At 37.9% G+C, this 18,711-nt stretch overlaps 1 protein-coding gene across 8 annotated transcripts in view; it reads right to left on the bottom strand.

The window, feature by feature from the left end:
* Positions 1 to 18,711, bottom strand: part of BTBD9 (BTB domain containing 9) — a 550,633-nt gene that overhangs the window by 313,556 nt on the left and 218,366 nt on the right. The gene's annotated exons all lie outside the window — the stretch shown is intronic.

The following is an 18,711-nucleotide window of genomic DNA, read 5'->3' on the forward strand; positions in this document are numbered from 1 at the left end:
AAAAAGCCATTAAAAATATAGGAATGAATGTATCTGTTTTTAATATAGCTAATAGTATCTTTCTTAAACCAAGAGTCAATAGTGTATATGTAATAAGAAAGATTAGAATTTTTTCCAATAACATCAGGTGTAAATCAAGACTATCCATTGCCATTATTATTATGTCATAATGCTAGAAATGTTAGATATAGGAATAAAAGAAAAAGAAAGAACAAGTATAGTCAAAGAAGGAATAAAATGATCATTTTTTACAAAGGATATGATGTTCTACTTGTAAGAACTATAGTATAAACTAAAATTAATTTAAACAACTAATTATTTTAGCAAAGTAAAACATTAAATAAGTCCATACAAATCATTAGCTTGTTTTTATATCACAAACAAAACCAATCATGAAAACATAAGAGAAATTCCTTTCAAAATAACTATGTAATGTAAAGAATAGTTAAAAGTTCACCTACAAAGGCAATGAATATGACTACAACCACAAAACCTTTGTTATAGAAAGAAATACAGAACTAAACAAGTTAGAAGCATATCCATTGCTAATGGTTGGGCTGTTCCAATATAATTTAAATGACAGTAATATCTATTTTTAATCATAGCAAACATTACTTTTGAAAACTGGAAAAAATCATAATAATTCATTCAAAGAAACAGAAGTTGAAGATTCTCAGTGGGAATAATGAAAAGTGGTTGGCAGAGCCAAAAGTATCAGACCTCAAACTATACTACAAAGCACTAATCATCAAAACTATTTACTACTGACTAAAGACTGTATTAGTGCATCATTGGAAGAGTTTAAGTATATAGCATATGGAAGGAAATAAACATAGTAATGTAATGTATGATAAATTCAAAGACCATAAGTATTCAGTGCAAAGAGAAACTATATAACAAAGATTACTGGGAAAACTGCACAGCAATCTAGCAGAAATTAGATTCAGATTAACACTTTGCATCATATAACAAGAGAACCTTCAAATGGAGAAAATATTTTTCAACAAATGCTGCAATATGGGCAGAATGATCAGATAAGTGATGAGGAGGATTAAAGAAGAAATAATAGGAAATTCTGATTACCTAAAATTTAAGTTTTAATATAATTGACATTAATGCTGTTAAAATTAGAAGAGAAATTTAACTGAGGAAAATAAAAAACCTTTGTAAAAAAGCAAATTTCTCTCATAAAGGTTTAATGATAACCAATCATTCAAATATATATGATAGCCATCATCCCAAAAAATAAGTATGTGGAATGATTGATTGGGGAGACCTGATGTGTTAATCTCCTAGAAAACCCCAAGTGAGGAGATTTTAACATGCTGGTCTCTCAAAGAATCAAAGGGGATTGTGTGAGGAAGTTCTACCTCTCTCCTTTCTGGGTCATGCAGGTGGTAAACAGCCAAGAAAGCTGCTGCTAGATGTAAGGCTGAGAGCATCTACATGGGAGCTATATTAGGATATTTTTATTATTTTCTTCCTACCTATTTCTCATCTTTTACCTATCCAAGAGATTCTAATAAACTTTATTAATTTAAGGCCAGTCTCATAATTTTAATTCTTACATTCATTTCATACACTGACCAATCCAAAAAATTATAACTCTACAGTGATCTTGATCCCTTCTTGATAAAGAGGCAATGAACTCATGATATAGAATGATAGACACTTTTGAATATGGCAAAAGTATGAATTTGTTTTGCTTAACTATGTATATTTGTTACAAGGAAGGGGGGAATGAAAATTTATTGGCAGCAATCAATAGTAGATATGGAAAAATGAACTGTTCAACAAAAATATGCTTAATATTCCAATGTGGTAAGTTTAAGTTTCATGCTGAAAAAATGTTTAAATGTGACATTTTGTGAAATCAAAGCTAAATCATGTAAAATGAATGTTATAAAAGAAAGACAAGTTGCAAATTAATGATGTTTTAAAATACATAAAAATTTGTGGAGGTGGAGCCAAGATGGTGACATACAAGTAGGGAAATCCTGAACTGCTCTGAATATCCTTTCAAACTGATCTTTAAAAAGTGCCTCAAAAAGACAGATGTCAAAGCAGGAGGAATGAGGGAGCTCTCCCAAAAAACACAATGTGAAAGGTAGGCAGAGAGAGTGGATTTACATGATATAAGGGGGAACCAACTAGAGACAAAACAGCACAAGGAAAAGCACTGGCCAACAAACCCCACTCCCCACCCCTCACCTCCCACCATGCTAGATGTACAACCAGGACTTGGGTAACCTTAGGATTCTGGAATGGGGGCTACACTAACAAAAAAGCACTGGAGACCTACACCTAGAAATCCCAGGCTTTGGAGATGAGGTTCAGGTTTACTGCACATGTCTATAATTTTAATTATTGTATTTTAAGTTAATTTCTATACTGACTTCCTGGTTCTACTTACTTTAATCTGTATTACTTTGTGTAAGAATTCCCAGGTTTTTTCATATTCATTTGATTTTTTACAACATAGTAATATTTCATTACATTCAATTTATTTAGCAATTCCCCCACATAGTGAGCATTTACTTTACTTCCAATTCTTTGTTATTCACCCCTACTCCATATTAATGAGTTAGGGCATAAAATGAGAATGAGAAAGCAGATGAGTTGGAATTCAAATTGGGCTTCCTGATATCTGTATATCACTGAGGGGAATGAAAGGGATAAACTAGTTGATCTCTAAAGTACTTTTCAGCTATTAAATCTGTAATCTATGATAGCTGTCATATCTTTTTTTATTAATCACTTAAAATTTTACCAAAACAAAATTTTCACTAAAATGGTATCCATTAACTAAATGCAAAAATCTAGCTATACTTCATACTGGCAGAAGATATGCATTCTCTATTTCTTTGAGTGGGGGCTCTGAAACTATGTCAGCTTCACTACAGAAATATATATTTGGTTTATGCAACAGTTGTTATTGTCTATATTAGAGGCTTTTCAAATGATGTGATCATGAAGCTTTTCCTCTATATATGACACACTTATTTTAGTTACCATTGTTAGAATGATTTGTCTAGTACTATTTGCTAACTTTAGACATGTTATTTAATTATTGTCAGAATCTGTTCAGGGACCTCCTCAAAAGCATTTTATCATAAAATACTAATGAGAACATCCCCAAACCCAGAGCCTTAGACACAAATCAGCATTTCATGAATAGGAGTGAAGGAGGTGGATATTGGTAATAATTCAAGGTTGAGGTTTGGCCAACACGTAATTAGCAATAAGACAAGGAGACAAGGGACTAGAGATAGGAAAAGTAGAAAAATATGGCCAGTGTAAGGATGAAGGCTTGGGAAAGAACAGAGGATGTCTTGAATGGAGGACAGTGAAAATGAAAAATAAAATTAGTGCACATAAAACAGAAGGAAAGATAAAGACTTATGCTCAAATAAAGGAATTTCAAAGTTTGTGAACAAAAAAGTGGAACAATGGGGAAGGGGTAATGGTAAAATCAAGAATGAGACCATCTGTGCATGTAGCTGAGGTAGACTACGTTTATGTCATGAAAATGGAGAAGGTTGAGGTAATGGGGAAGTTAAAGTATTTGAGGAAGCATCAACATTTATGCTGAATTCCTCTACTATGAAGGAAAAAGATGAGGAAGAGAGAAAGACTGGAGGCCAGGCACAGTACTCATTGAAGACTAAAGGAAAATGTCTTTGGGACATATTATCAAAAAGATAATAGCCACTAGAGTCAAAAAACCTTTTATTTATTTTTTCTTTTCACTATTCTATGAATGATGGGACATTACAAATTAATAGCTAGGGAAGCTACTTCAAACAAAAGAAAAAAGAATTTAATGGATTAAAAGAAAGTATGCCTGTGGAACTTGCTGCCACTTTAGTGGGGAGTAAAACATCAAATGAAATGACTGAGGAAACAAAGATTCAAATCTGAGCATTTTGACTGATTAAGCAATGCATGCCAATTGCCTAACAAATTGGAACCAGTTTAAGGCTGGACACTGAATGAATACAGGGGGAGAAAAATATTTTATACGTTAAAAACAATTAAATATTGTGGCATCCCAGGTATATTCTAATCTTGAAAGTATTATTGATGTATTAATATTGTAACCTACGTGTTCATGTACCAGACTCATGGGTATATTCTTTCTTTCTTTCTTTTTGGAGCTTAATAAACATTTACTGATTGATTAAATTAAGTAACAAGGAATAAATAGGGAAGTATTAAGGATACAAGTTGTTGTTCTTGAATCTTTTCAATCTTTTGGTTGTGTCTGACTCTTCTTGATACCATTTTGGAGGTTTTTGACAAAAATACTGGACTGGTTTGCCATTTCCTTCTCCAGATCATTTTTACAGATGAGGAAACCGAGGCAAACACGGTTAAGTAACTTGCTGGGGGTCACACAAATAGTAAGTCTCTGAAGCCAAATTTGAACTCTGGAAGATGAGTCTTTCTGTTTCCAAGCCCAGTGCTCTGTCCCCCGTGCCACCTAGCTGCCCCATCAGCTCACACTCGGGAGACAGCAAGTACATATGAAAATACGTACATACAACATAAACCAGTAGATACATATAGTGAAAGTGTAATATGAATAATTATGAATCTACAAAAAGCAATGAAAGACAGGGTGGTTTGGGAGCGCGATTGAGAATAATTTCAGGAAGGAGACAATGATGGAGCTTAATCTTAAGGAAAGGCAGGGAGACAGGAATTGGGGCTCTTGAGAGACACAGAAGTCCAAAATTCTGGCTTAAAGTGAAAGACTTTCTTTTAGGGGTATATTATTTCTTGATCACTGTAATTGGTACCCTATTCATTCTGATCATCAGAGGAGTCCACATGATTCTCGAATAAAAGATTAGGGACACATGCATGCTCCTCTGATGGTAGAGAGAGTTACATGTGTCCCCAATCTTTTATTGGAGAATCAAGGCATGAGGAAGGGGAGGTAGTTAATGAACATGTGACATGGCATTGGATTTTACATTGGCTCAATTGACAACCACAAGATCAAAGAGGAGGAGGTTAATCAAACATGTGACCTGGTAGGGTATCTGGTCTGTCAAGGTTTGAGCTAAGACCTTGTGGCAGCTAATATCCTACCCAGGAATTATCCTGACCTCTAGATTGTAGGTTTGGAGAGTGGTCAGAATGAATAGAGTAACTTCCGGTCAAGATGGCGGCTTAGAAGCAGCAAAAGTTCAGACCTCTGAAAACCCTTCCTTACTGATCACAAACTGAATGCTCCTAGGGGACTGAAATTCAAACTTAACAACAGGACAGAGTCGAGGAACCCTCCTTCTGGACTCAAATCAAAAGGTATGTCCCCCCCAAAGCCGGAATCCTAGAACACTTGGGTCTAAGGGGAAGGCAAAAGGAAGGTCCCAGGACCCCACCCCCCCAACCCAGAGCGCTGAGCCCCCCCAGCAGCAGCGGGAACCTCAGGGCTGGCAAAGGTGCTGTTCTGAAGGGTGCACCTTGAAAGCAACCTGTGACAGACTCGGATCATCCAACACAGATGGCAGGGAAGCAGCTTGAGAGAGACAGGGGGAGGGGGTGAGCCTGTAGCCCCGTGGCTGGGGTGGCTGGGTCCTTCCATCAGAGTCTCACCGGAGGTTTTTGCCTTGGGGCACATCCAGACCAACCCAGTTGAATCTAATCGCATCAGGAGTCCTCAGAGCTTAGGGAGGCCAGGACCCCTCCCCCCTTAGAGTACAGGGCCTTCTGAAAGGACAGGAACCTCAGGGCAGGCAAAGGTGTTGTTTGGAAGGATGCAACTAGAAAGCAACCTGGGCCAGGCTCGGGGCATCCAACACAGACGGCAGGGAAGCAGCCTAAGAGAGATGGGGGGAGCCTGTGGCCCCGTGGCTGGATCTTTCCATCTGAGACTCACAGGAGCTTTTTGCCTCGGGGCACATCCAGACCAACCCAGTTGAACATAATCCCATTAGGAGCCCTCCCCCCCCTAGAGTGCTGGGCCTCCCGAAAGGACAGGAACCTCAAGGCAGGCAAAGGCCCTGGGGTAACTTGTGGACAGTGCTGTGCCAGGCTCAGAGCATGGAAGTAAGGCAGCGGAGAAGCAGCTGGAGAGAACTGAGAGCAATAACACCTGAAACACCGGCAGGCAGGGGAGGGCAGACCCTGAGCTTCCCCGGGAAGACAGCGCAGCTGCGGAGAACAGGCAATTTGCCTGGGGCTAAAACCTCAGATCATCAGAGGCATACACTGAGAGCCAGCCCTCCTCACTCAGATTTCTGATTGGAAAGGGGAGGAAAAACCACAAAGATGGCAAACAGTGCAGAGGTGCAACTGCCTCCAAGCACCAAGAAAAGCAAGAAGAAGGGGGTGACTTTGGACACATTTTATGGAGCAAAAATGCAAAATATGAGGAGATAGAAGAGGAAACACAAACAAATGCTCCAAAACCCTCCATAAGAAATGGAAATTCTCCACAAGCTCTTGAAGAATTTAAATTGGAAATTATCAAAAAGATGGAAGCCTTCTGGCAGGAAAAATGGGAAACAATGCAAAAGGAACTCAACAATCTGAGGAACCAAATATGCAAATGCAGAAACAGCTCAAAGCCTCAAAAACAGGTCAGACTAAACTGAAAAAGGAAAGCAAAGTCAAAAGACTAAAGAATTAGAAGATAACAAAATATCTCACCAACAAGGTGACAGATCTGGAAAACAGAGGAAGGAGAGACAATCTGAGAATCATTGGTCTACCAGAAAAGCGAGAAATAAACCATAATCTTGATATCATAATACATGATATGATCAAAGAAAACTGCCCAGAGATTCTAGAACAAGGGGACAAAATATGCATTGAAAGAGTTCATAGAACACCCTCTACACTAAATCCCCAAAAGACAACTCCCAGAAATGTAATTGCCAAATTCCAAAGCTTCCAAGCAAAAGAAAAAATCTTACAAGAAGCCAGAAAAAGACAATTTAGATATAAAGGAACACCAATCCGGGTCACACAGGACCTAGCAATTTCCACTCTGAATGACCATAAGGCATGGAACATGATATTCAGAAAAGCAAGAGAGCTGGGTCTTCAACCAAGAATCAGCTATCTATCAAAACTGACTATATACTTCCAGGGGAAAGTATGGACATTCAACAAAATACAAGATTTCCAAGTGTTTGTAAAGGAAAGACCAGAGCTCTGTGGAAAGTTTGACATCCAAACACAAAGAGCAAGAGAAACATGAAAAGGAATAATAAACTAGAGAAATTCCATGGAGACTGGAACAACCTCCAGAAAGTGATGCAGAGTGAGAGGAGCAGAACCAGGAAAACATTGGACACAGAGACTGATACACTGTGGTTCAATCGAACGTAATGGACTTCTCCATTAGTGTCAATGCACTGTCCCTGAACAATCTGTAGGGATCATGGAGAAAAAACACTATCCACAAGCAGAGGACAAACTGTGGGAGTAAAAGCAATTGCATGACTACAGGGGTTGAGGGGATATGATTGAGGACAGACTCTAAATGAACACCCTAATGCAAATACCAACAACATGGAAATGGATTCGAATCAAAGACACATGTGATACCCAGTGGAATCACACATCAGCTATGAGAGGGGTGGTGGGAGTGGGGGGAGGAAAAGAAAATGATCTTTTTTTCCCCAATGAAATGTTTGAAAATGACCAAATAAAATAATGTTTAAAAGGAAAGAAAAAGAATGGAGTACCAATTAAATACAATGATCAAGAAATAACATGCCCATGAGTCTAGTACATGAGCACATAGGTTACAATATTAACATATCAATAATATCACATATCACTTTCAAGATTAGAATTTATCTGGGAGGCCACAAGAACAATTAGTTAAAAGAAAATAATTAACCAGGATTCAAAATTAGGTACTGCTTCTTAATTGAGGGAAAGACTAATTTTCCAAGTTGGTAAGGGGAGAGCAAATAGGTGCAATTCCTCCAATTTTTACAACTGAATAAAGTTCTCACAAGACAGAAATTGGATTGCACCCATAATAAAATAAAAACTAAGCTAGTTCCAGAATTGAGTCAGAAGATGGAGTCAGTGGGGTTTCACTCGATTCCCACACTTAACCACTTGCTATCCTAATGGTATCAATTCTCTCACAATATAACCCCCCCTCCCCCCAAGCCAAATTGGCATTTATTATTAGATGAGTAAATCATAATATTAGGATCAAAGATACTCCCAGTAGTACAGTCTGAGATCCAGAGACAAGAAAATGACAAGTAATTATAGTCTAAACAAATGAGTCAGATAACACAAACTCCTCCCAGAAAGGTATGGGGAGGGTAACAGCTGAAAGTTTCTTAGCGGTAGGCAACCAGAATTTTGTCTTTTTGAAGGTTTTCTTCTTTAAGACTATAATTTTTTTAACTGAATATTTTTACCATTGATAAAAATTTTTTATAATTGTGATAATTAAATCTTTAGCAATTAAATGTTTGATTTTTAGATATCATTTCCCTCTCAGGTAGGAGTTGTCTGCCCAGACTTACCTTTGTTCTATGGGATAAGTGGAAATACATCCATGCACAGCTAGTTATATATAAAGAAAGCTCCAGTTTTTAGTCAAAGATTCTTCTTTCCCAATTCAAAATCAGAAAAACAACTCTGGATGAACCTTGAAATTCTGAGAGCTGATGTTAGATGGGGAAATAAGGCTCCACAAAAGTTGGGGCAGATGGGACACTGATAACTCAAAACAGTGAGAAGTCTGGATAACAATTCTTATTTTGTTTTTTAAGCAAAGGAAAATGAATTTTGAACTAAAAAAAGGCAGATGAGAAATGATTAATAAGGAGTTAATACTTAATATAAATAAAGGGTAGAGTATACCTAACTATTCTGGATAAACTCACATTTTCCAGATGAATTATATCTTGAGGTATGGAAAGAAATGGTAGATGTGGATTGCTGAGTGAATGTTCAATGAAATTTAAAGACTAGACATTAGAAAAGAAAGAACTGGAAAAGGGGAAATGTTACAATTTTTTTTTTTAAACCCTTACCTTCCGTCTTGGAGTCAATAATCAAGGCAGAAAAGTGGTAGGGGCTAGGCAATGGGGGTCAAGTGACTTGCCCAGGGTCACACAGCTGGGAAGTGTCTGAGGCCAGATTTGAACCTAGGGCCTCCCGTCTCTAGGTCTAGCTCTCAATCCACTGAGCTACCTACCTGCCCCCCAATTTTTTTAAAAAAGGAAGAAAGAGTCTGCAGATAATAGGTCAGATAATCTAACTGTGATTCCTGGACAAATTCTAGAATGTATTACTAAACCCTTCAAGAGAACGCCCCAGGGACTTGCGCTTGGCCATGTTCTGTTCAACATCTTCATTAATGCATAAAGGCAGAGATGAAGTCTTTATCAAATTTGTAGATGATAAAAAAGTCCACTTGCAAAAAAACAAAACAAAACTAAAGCTAAAACAATGGGCTGAATCTAATACAATCTGAAATTTAAGGGTCATAAATGTAAAGTCTTACATTTGGGCTCAAAAAAGATCAATTTCACAAGTATAAGACAGGAAAGGCATGGTTAGGCAGCTGTTTTCTCACAAAGATATGGGGGTTTTAATGGCCTGAAAATTCAACACAAATTAACTGCGTAAAATACAAACAAAAACAGCTAATGTTATCCAGGCCATTACTAAGTAAGACAGCTTAGAGAAATAGAGAGATGAAAGAGAATACCACTATAATTTGCTCTGAATAGATGGCAGTTTAGGAAGGACATGGCTAGGTTGGAAAGTGTATAGAGAAGGCTAATGAGAATGATAAAGGACTTTAAGTCTATGTTCTATGAGGATCAGTTGAAAGGAATAAGGGTATTTATTTACTTAGTGAAGAGAGGACTCATATAATAGCTGTCTTTAGTATCTGAAGGGCTGTCATTGAAAAAGGGATTCCTGAGTAGGGAAATGATCTTCACACCAGATCACTAGACCACTGAAGAATATAGGTCTTAGAGTTTGTGGGGTTTTCTCTAAAACAATTTGCTCTTATAAAAAGGCATATAATATTTCAATTAGGGTTGAATGATCTCAAGTAAAAGAGAATTTATATATATTTAGTTGGGAATGCAAACTGGATATGAAAACACCAAATGACAAACCACTCTAATAATAGTTTCTATATGGGATTTATACATTTAATGTAAATTATGTGAGAGAGAGAGAGAGAGAGAGAGAGAGAGAGAGAGAGAGAGAGAGAGAGTGTGTATGTGTGAGTGAGAGAGACAGTAAGAGAGAGAGAGAAAGAGAAAGAGAAAGAGAGAGAGAGAGAGAGATGGAAATAACTCTTCAATGGCTAGCTAAGTTCCTGCTCTCTTTCAATCTTCTGAAAAATTGGTTTGGGACTAGAGATATAGAGAAAATTGCGAAATAAAAAATTTGGATTAGAAGTTATTCAAGGAATGATGTATGAATTTATCTCTGCTCCTGAAAACAGAATCAAAGAATTTCTGGGCTAAAATGATCCTTATAAGTAATTTTTTCAAGTTCCTCATAATTAATTAATTTTCAAAGTTTACTATTCTTCCTTAAAAAACCCTCAAGATTCACCTGAACAAAGTCTATTCAAAATGTTGGAAGACTGATCAATAAGTGAAATCTACTGACTGCACATATGCTGAGGTAAATCAAACATACAGACAGACATCACCATGTCCCACTGAAAATCCTTCTGGACTTCTAATATTTAAATACAAACCAAATAATTATACTTTCTGTGCTTTCAGAGTAAAAAAAGGGGTGGGGGTAAATATCATGGAATTTATCATCTTTTCACAAAGCCTACTTTGCTGTTTGACTGTTAGCAGATATGATAATTTCTTTTCTTTTTTTTTTTAAACCCTTACCTTCTGTCTTGGAGTCAATACTGTGTACTGGCTCCAAGGCAGAAGAGTGATAAGGGCTAGGCAATGGAGGTCAAGTGACTTGCCCAGGGTCACACAGCTGGGAAGTGTCTGAGGCCAGATTTGAACCAAGACCTCCCGTCTCTAGGCCTGGCTCTCAATCCACTAAGCCACCCAGCTGCCCCCTGATCATTTCTTCTGAGTAAATTTAACTGGGGTTTTTTAAAGTCATCACTCAAATTTTACCTTGGAATTTATTACCTGAATATTATAGCTAGCCCTTGATCTTTCAATAAGCTTGCACAACAAAATTTATCCCAAAGGATCACATATTTGGGGATGGAAGTGGGTTCTGATCAATTAACAATCACTTATTAACTGCTTACAAACTGGAATTCACAGGGCTAGGTGCTAGTTATACAAAGACAAAAATAAAATAGTCCTTAAAAGTACAATTGTCCTATTCTGCCCTTTCCACTTTGCTGTTTCACTTTCTGTGGTTTCAGTTACTTGTGGTCATTCCAGGGAAAGAGGAAGGCAGGAAAGGGGCTAGATGAAGAAGGGGGCTAGCACTGAATTCATATGCTCAGAAGTCCACCAGCAGCAGCATTCTGCCTGTTGTAGAAGTCTCCCATGTCAGTCTTTCTGCTTTCATTTGGAGAATTTTTAAAGAGGTTGTTTTTTTTTTTTTGTGGAGCTGAGAGGTCACACAGCACTGATCCAAGGAGTAGGAGCAGGGAGAGAAAGCATAGTATTGTACAGTAAAATTAACACAGATGGTTAAAAGCTAAAAGATAAAGTGAGAACTATCCACAGTTTGAGGTATCCACTAGAGGTCTTAGAACATATCCTGTTTGGATAAGAGGGGACTATTGTACAGTACTATATCATGATATACAATGTACTTTATTATTACTGTATTTAATGTTAGCAAAGTATTATTGTGTTTAATTTATTATGCATATGTATGTATAAGAAAATTATGTTATATATGAGGTAGCAAGCATTTGCTCCACTGTTTCAGCCATCCATAGTAGATCTTGGAAGGTATCACACTCAGATATAGAGGCCTGACTGAAAATTCAAATTAAAGGCAATAAAAAAGGTATTTTGTAGGGGGAGATAGAAGGAGCAAGGGGATTAGGAAAGGTCTCATGTAGGAGGAGGCATTTCAGCTAAAGAAGAGGAGCAAAGAGACAATGAACAGTGCCATTTTTGAGGAAGAGCAAGTAGGCTAGGATTGTATGAATGAAATTAATGAAAAGTGTGGTGGGTACTGTGTTAGGTGATGAGGATAGATACAAAAAATGAAATTATTCCTATTGTCAAGGAGCTTATATTCTATAAGGGGAGAAATGTACATGTATAAGTAAGTAAAAAAAACACAACCAAAATCAAAAAGTAATGCAAGAATTTAAAGCATAAGCATATAAGGAATTGTAGGAATCAGGAAAGGACTCATGTTCAAGATGGTGACTATATCTTGAAGAAAGTGAGGGATTATATATGACAAAAACATGGACGGCAGCTAATGGAAAGGCAGATAACCAGGAGATGGAGTGTCATGTATGAGGAGGGCCAGAATCCAGGAGATAGATCAATGAAAAATGAACCTAGAAAGATAGGTTGGGACCAAGTTGTGATAAGTTTTAAAAGTAAAAGTTTATATTTTCTCATGAAAGCAATAAAGAATCACTGGAATTAGGGGATAAGGGGAGTTACATGGCCAGTAGTAAACTTTTTATGAAAAATCACTTTAACAGCTGTGTAGAGGATGGATTGGAGTGGGAAGAAACTAGAGGAAGAGAATCCAGTTTAGAAGCTACTGTAAGAATTTAAGTGAAAAAAAGATAAAGAAAGTCTATACTATAGCAGAAACTACATGAAAAAGAGGAGTTGGATGGCTGCCTTTGACAGAAATGGAAATTTTTGGGAAGGGTTGGGATTAGAAAGGGAAAGAAGATAATGAGTTGTTTTGAACAGCCTTGTGCAGCATGTGACACTGACCCCCGCCCCTCCAGTACCTTACCCAAGACAGGGGAAGGAGGAAGCACTTTCGTTGGGCTGCTGGGCAGAGGGGCAGGGAAGTGAAGAATGCCCTCAGGTGCATGGAGGGGGGGAGTGGAACAGCTCTGCCCCCAATCCCTGTGAGTTTCTAATAACAAACTCTGATGAATGACAGCAGGTGTGCCCACAGAGAGGGCTTTGTGTGCCCCTTTTGGCATGTGTGCCATAGGTTCACTATCATGGGTCTATAGTGACTATAAAGGTTAAACAATGAGGTTTCTATGTTAGCCTAGAGGTAATAGAGAGAATTGCTAGAATTTACTGGGCAAGATAACAAAAGGTCAGACCTGTTTTGGTTAGAGTAGAGAAGGAAAATGTGTAGGGAGTTCAATTGAGAGGATTACAACAGTAGACTACTGCAACACTTAAGGAGAAAGATGATGAGAGCCAGAAGGGTCATGGCTGTATTAGTGAAAATAAGGGTAAGTATTCCAAAGATGTAGAGTTAAAATTTAAAAGATTTGACAAATAAATGGATGTGAGGTGGGAAGGAATAAGAGAGGAGAACTCAAGGAAGATTCTGAGCATGCAAACTAAGAAAGATGGTGAAGGTACTGACAAAAATATTTAATTAGGAAGAGGGCAAGGTTTGTGGTAGAAGTCAGTGTGTTGGGTTTAGGAAATATCAATCACCAGGAAGTATGTATTTACTATGTGACTATATAAATATATATAGCAATATATATATGTGTGTGTGTGTGTGTGTGTGTGTATATATATCGCAAAAACAAAGACAACAGAGAGACTCATCCTGGAAGCTCTCTTTGCAGATGACTGTGCTCTCATGGCCCACCAAGAAAATCATCTCCAAACCATTGTGGACAGGTTCTCTACAGCAACAAAACTGTTTGGCCTGACTATCAGCCTCAGCAAAACAGAGGAGCTGTTCCAACCTGCACCAGGGAGGCCAAGTAACGAGCCGTGCATTACAATTGACGGCAGGCAGCTTTCTAACGTCAACACTTTCAAGTACTTGGGCAGCACCATCGCCACCAACGGGTCCCTAGACCACAACAAGATTAATGCCAGGATCCAAAAGGCCAGCCAGGCACTTGGGCGGCTGCGCTGCAAAGTCCTCCAACACAGAGGTGTAAGCACTGCGACGAAGCTCAAAGTGTACAATGCAGTGGTCCTCAGCTTGCTCCTGTATGGTTGTGAGACATGGACACTGTACCGGAAGCACATGAAGCAGCTGGAGCAATTCCACCAACGCTCCCTCCGGTCAATCATGAGGATCCAATGGCAGGACCGAATCACCAACCAGGAAGTCCTCGACAGAGCCAACTCCACCAGCATAGAAGTCGTGGTCCTCAAAACCCAGCTACGATGGTCTGGACACGTCATCCGCATGGACCCACAGCGAATACCAAGACAGGTATTCTACGGTGAACTGTCAGCTGGACTCAGGAAACAAGATCGACCAAAGAAAAGATTCAAGGATCAGCTAAAGTCCAACTTGAAGTGGGCTGGCATGACACCAAAGCAATTAGAACTCGCTGCCTCTGACAGAAGCAGCTGGCGAACCCACATTAACCATGCCGCCACCTCCTTTGAAGATGAACAACGTCGACGTCTTGCCACTGTGTGTGAACGCCGACACCAGGCCACAACCGCACCTCCCGTAACAACTGGAGTCCCATGCCCCATGTGCCACAAACTCTGCACCTCAGCCTTTGGACTCCAAAGCCACATGAGGGTACACCGTAGATGAAACTGCACAAAGACAATAATCATTCTCAATCACCGAGAAACTACCACTATATAAATATATATATATATAAGGGTGTGTGTGTGTGTGTGTATATATATATATATATAATATAAGAAATGAAATAATCTATATTCAAGAGAAGCTTTTGTTTTAACAGGGGAAACAAGTAAAAATATGAATAAAAGAGAATAAATTCAAGGTAGTAAAATCAGCTAGTCAGTCAAAAGCATTTGTCGAGTATCTACTATGTACCAAATACTGTATTAACTGTTGGATACAAAGACATAATAGTCACTAAATATTCAGTAAGTACCTACTATGTGCCAGGAGAGCACAGAGAATACAAAGAGGCCGAAGGCAATTCATGACCTGAAGAAACTGACAATATAATGGGGGAAACTATACAGAAACTAAATGCAGGATAAGAAGGAAATGTTCAACACAGAGAAGGCACAAGAAAAGGGCCTTCTTTAAAAAGGTAAGGTTTTAATTGGGCTTTGAAGGAAGCCAGGAGATAGAGATGATAAAGAAAAGTATTCCAGGTATGGGGCATAGCTAGAGAAAATATAGTATGAGCTACGAGGTGGAGTATCTTGTTCAGAGAACACAGCTTTGAGTCTGCTTCTTTGCCAGTTTTCAATTCATGGAATAAGCTATCTATTCCAAATTAAGCTCATCATATCCAATCCAATCATACTGCTAACTCAAACCTTAATTAATTGATACCATTTCTGATTGGAGGGGTGGAGGGTAGAGTACCCAACTCTTCTCCATGATTCCTGAAGGAGTAAAAATGAATAAATATTCCTTGTATTTAAAAACATATAGGATTTTAAATAATAAATCAAAAGAGAGGGAAAAGAAAAAAGGTTCTTTCAGTCAAGTGAGCAGAGCAAAGAGAGCCAGAGAGTCACACCTGCAGCACTTTACCAAAAGCACAAGCTCCAAAAAAAAGAGCCTCACAGTGTGGGTCTCAGCCAAATTTATCTCCCAAGCATTCTTACATAAAATGGGGATGTAACTTAAAAGGATACTGGGAATGTAGCTCAGGTGTGGCAAATTTTCCATCTACACATTTTCCCCTGTGATTCTTTGGGAGACCAGTCTCCCCAGTGGATTATTTTAAACATAACTAACTAAGGTACATACAATTTTACACAGGGAAAATACAACAACCTGGGGATAAGGAAACAAAAGGGAATCAAGAAAAAAAACTAATTAGGGGCAGTCCCCTTGGTACAACAAAGTACATATAAACAAATGTATTTAATCCCCCAAAGTTCAGTTCTACACATTCAGTTTTGCTCAGGAACTCCTGGAGCAGTGTGTGGTCTCTGCAGGCATCTCCATGGAATCTTCCACAAGGAGTTCAATCTCTGGATTCCAGAAGGCAGCAAATTTCTTACCCTTAAATTTTTTTTTCTCAAAAAGAACTTAAAACTTTTCATTACAAAATAAAAACACATCCTTCTCCCCCACCCCCAAGGAAGATGCAGGGATACACATAGGAATCACAAGGTCAAGTCATAAGACATATGAATTAAGTATCAAAAACATCAAGGAATCCAAAGAAATTAAAAAATAACCTCTGAGTGAAATATAGAATATCAAAAATGTGAAAAAATTCCAAGAAAAAGGGGGGGAAAATCACAAATCAGAACAGGTTCTTGTAGCGATCCATGTCTCATAAGTCTGCAACGATAACCACCCATTAATCCAATATAGCAGTCTGGACTACAGTAAGTTGTCACATCATGAAAGAAAATAGAGGGAAAAAAAACTAAACTAGGTCTCAAAACAAATGGGAAATAGCATTCCCTGGTTTGACCCTTTTATCCACTTTCAGGGATAAGGGAGCCAAGAACAATTGATGTTATATACTTGATAAAGGGTGTGGAACAAGGAAGTCCTGCATTTAACACATGTTAAACAGCCACAAAATCAAGTCTCACACATGATCAAGTCCTTGCACTCTTTGCACAGAATGTCATCAATCCCCATAGGATTGGTTTGGCTTTATTTGTGCTCGTGTGTCACTTTGTAGGTCAACTTCTGTGCTCCTTCGTGGTATGTTTTTTCTTGATTTAGACATATTCATCAAGCAAAAGTCTTTTGATATAAGTTAGTGGCAGGTTGAAATAGTCCAAAGCTTTTTGGGTATACATATATATGATAGGAAAATTGACATTTTAGCTTATTCTGTTGCCAAAAGGTCCATGTAGGTGACATAACATAAATTTGTAGTGAAAGGATGTGTAAATTTTCTCCACCTTTGTTTAGCAACATGTAAGCAAGAGCAAAGGAAGCAGATAGTTGGAGTGATCTGGAGCTGAAGTTTGATCCAAAGGCATAATCTGCAATATGATTCATGGGTAAAGAACTCAAGAGAAGACAATGTAGAAATAAACTAGCTTACTGAAGGGTTTTGATGGGGAAAGGAGGAAGAGGCAATGACCCAAGAAAAAAACAGAGAAATCCAAGGGATTGGAGATCCAGTGTGGCTGAAGAGCAGAGTTTGGGTATAGGAAGATGGAGGAGAGGGTAGAAAGTCAATGGATTGTAATGAGATATGGGAACTGCAGATTTCTTAAATTTAGAAGTGGCACATTTGTGGATGATGGCAAGATCAAGAGTATGACCATCTTTGTGTATGGCTAAGCCAGAGAATAGGTTATGGGAAGTAAATAGGTTGAAAAAGTAGGACAGCAAGATGTTTGAGAGAGTATCAAAATATATATCAGTTTCCCAGTAAGAGAGGGCTGAGAGAGTGTAAATGATAAAAAGGACTTAGAACCTTGGCAAATATCCACCATTGAAGGGACATAATATGGCAAATGAACCATCAAAAGAAACTGAGAGGGAATAGTACTGGGAAAGTCCAGAGATGTGAGTATTTAGGACAAATGGGGAGTCAATGCTGTCCCATAAAACAGATATGTTGAGAATGATGAAGACTGGAAAAGATTCAGACCTGGCCATTAAGAAATTACTAGTGTGACATATTGAATTTGAGATGCCTTGGCATCTTGGCAAATATCTTACTGGTTAGTTGGTGACATTCAACTGGCACTCGGGAGAGACTGTATACAAATTTATATACATTTGATCAGCTATGAATGACTTAGCTATTCCAATCAATACAAAGATCCAATATAATCCTGAAGGATTTAAGATGACAAAACTACACTCCTGAGACAGAACAGGTAAGGTCTGAGTGTGGATTGAAGCACAATTTTTTCACTTTTTCTTGCTTTTTAATTTTCAACATACCTAATATGGAAATTTGTTTATCATGATTTCACATGTTTAATTAATATCAATATAATTAATATCACATTTATTGCCTTCTCAATCATTGTGGGAGAAAAATCAGAACTCAAAATTTAAAAAAATATTGTTAAAAATAATAAAAAAGATAATATGATAGTCTTTTTAAAAAAGAACTTTTTGCACACATCCACATGTGAGTTATATAAATAATAAATAATTGAATCCATGCAAATGGATAAGCTCACCTAAATAGCATAAAGAAAAAAGGACCAGAATGAAGCCTTGAGGACACTCACAAGTAGGTATAAGATATAGAGGATGTTAGGGAAGAAGGCAGTGAGATAGGAAAAGGTCCAACCAACCTGTCAATCAATGAAAAAGCATTCATTCAGTGTCTTTTATGTATTAGACATCCTACTAAGCATGGAATGAAAAGAGAACTGTATCCTAACAACCCAGTGACGAGAGAGTATGATGGAAAAAGTATATTTCTGAAGTCAGGAGTTCATAAAGGTCAAGAAAAATGAGAACTGAAAAAAGGGCCAAAGAATTTATGATCACAGGACTGTAAATTTAGAGTTAGGAGGAACCAAAGAGGTCATGTAGTTCAACCCTTTTACCTTATAGATGAGGATATTGATGTCCACAGAGGTTAGGTGACTTGTCCAAGGACAAAAGTCTAGTCAAGTGGCAGGGCTAGAATTTGAAATCTGATATCAAATCAAGCTCATTTTCCATTGTATCACACTGCCACTTAGCAAATGCTTAATAAATGTTTATGAATTGTTGGGGCACCAC

Source organism: Monodelphis domestica, chromosome 2, assembly GCF_027887165.1.
Source record: "Monodelphis domestica isolate mMonDom1 chromosome 2, mMonDom1.pri, whole genome shotgun sequence".
Lineage (NCBI taxonomy): Eukaryota > Metazoa > Chordata > Mammalia > Didelphimorphia > Didelphidae > Monodelphis > Monodelphis domestica.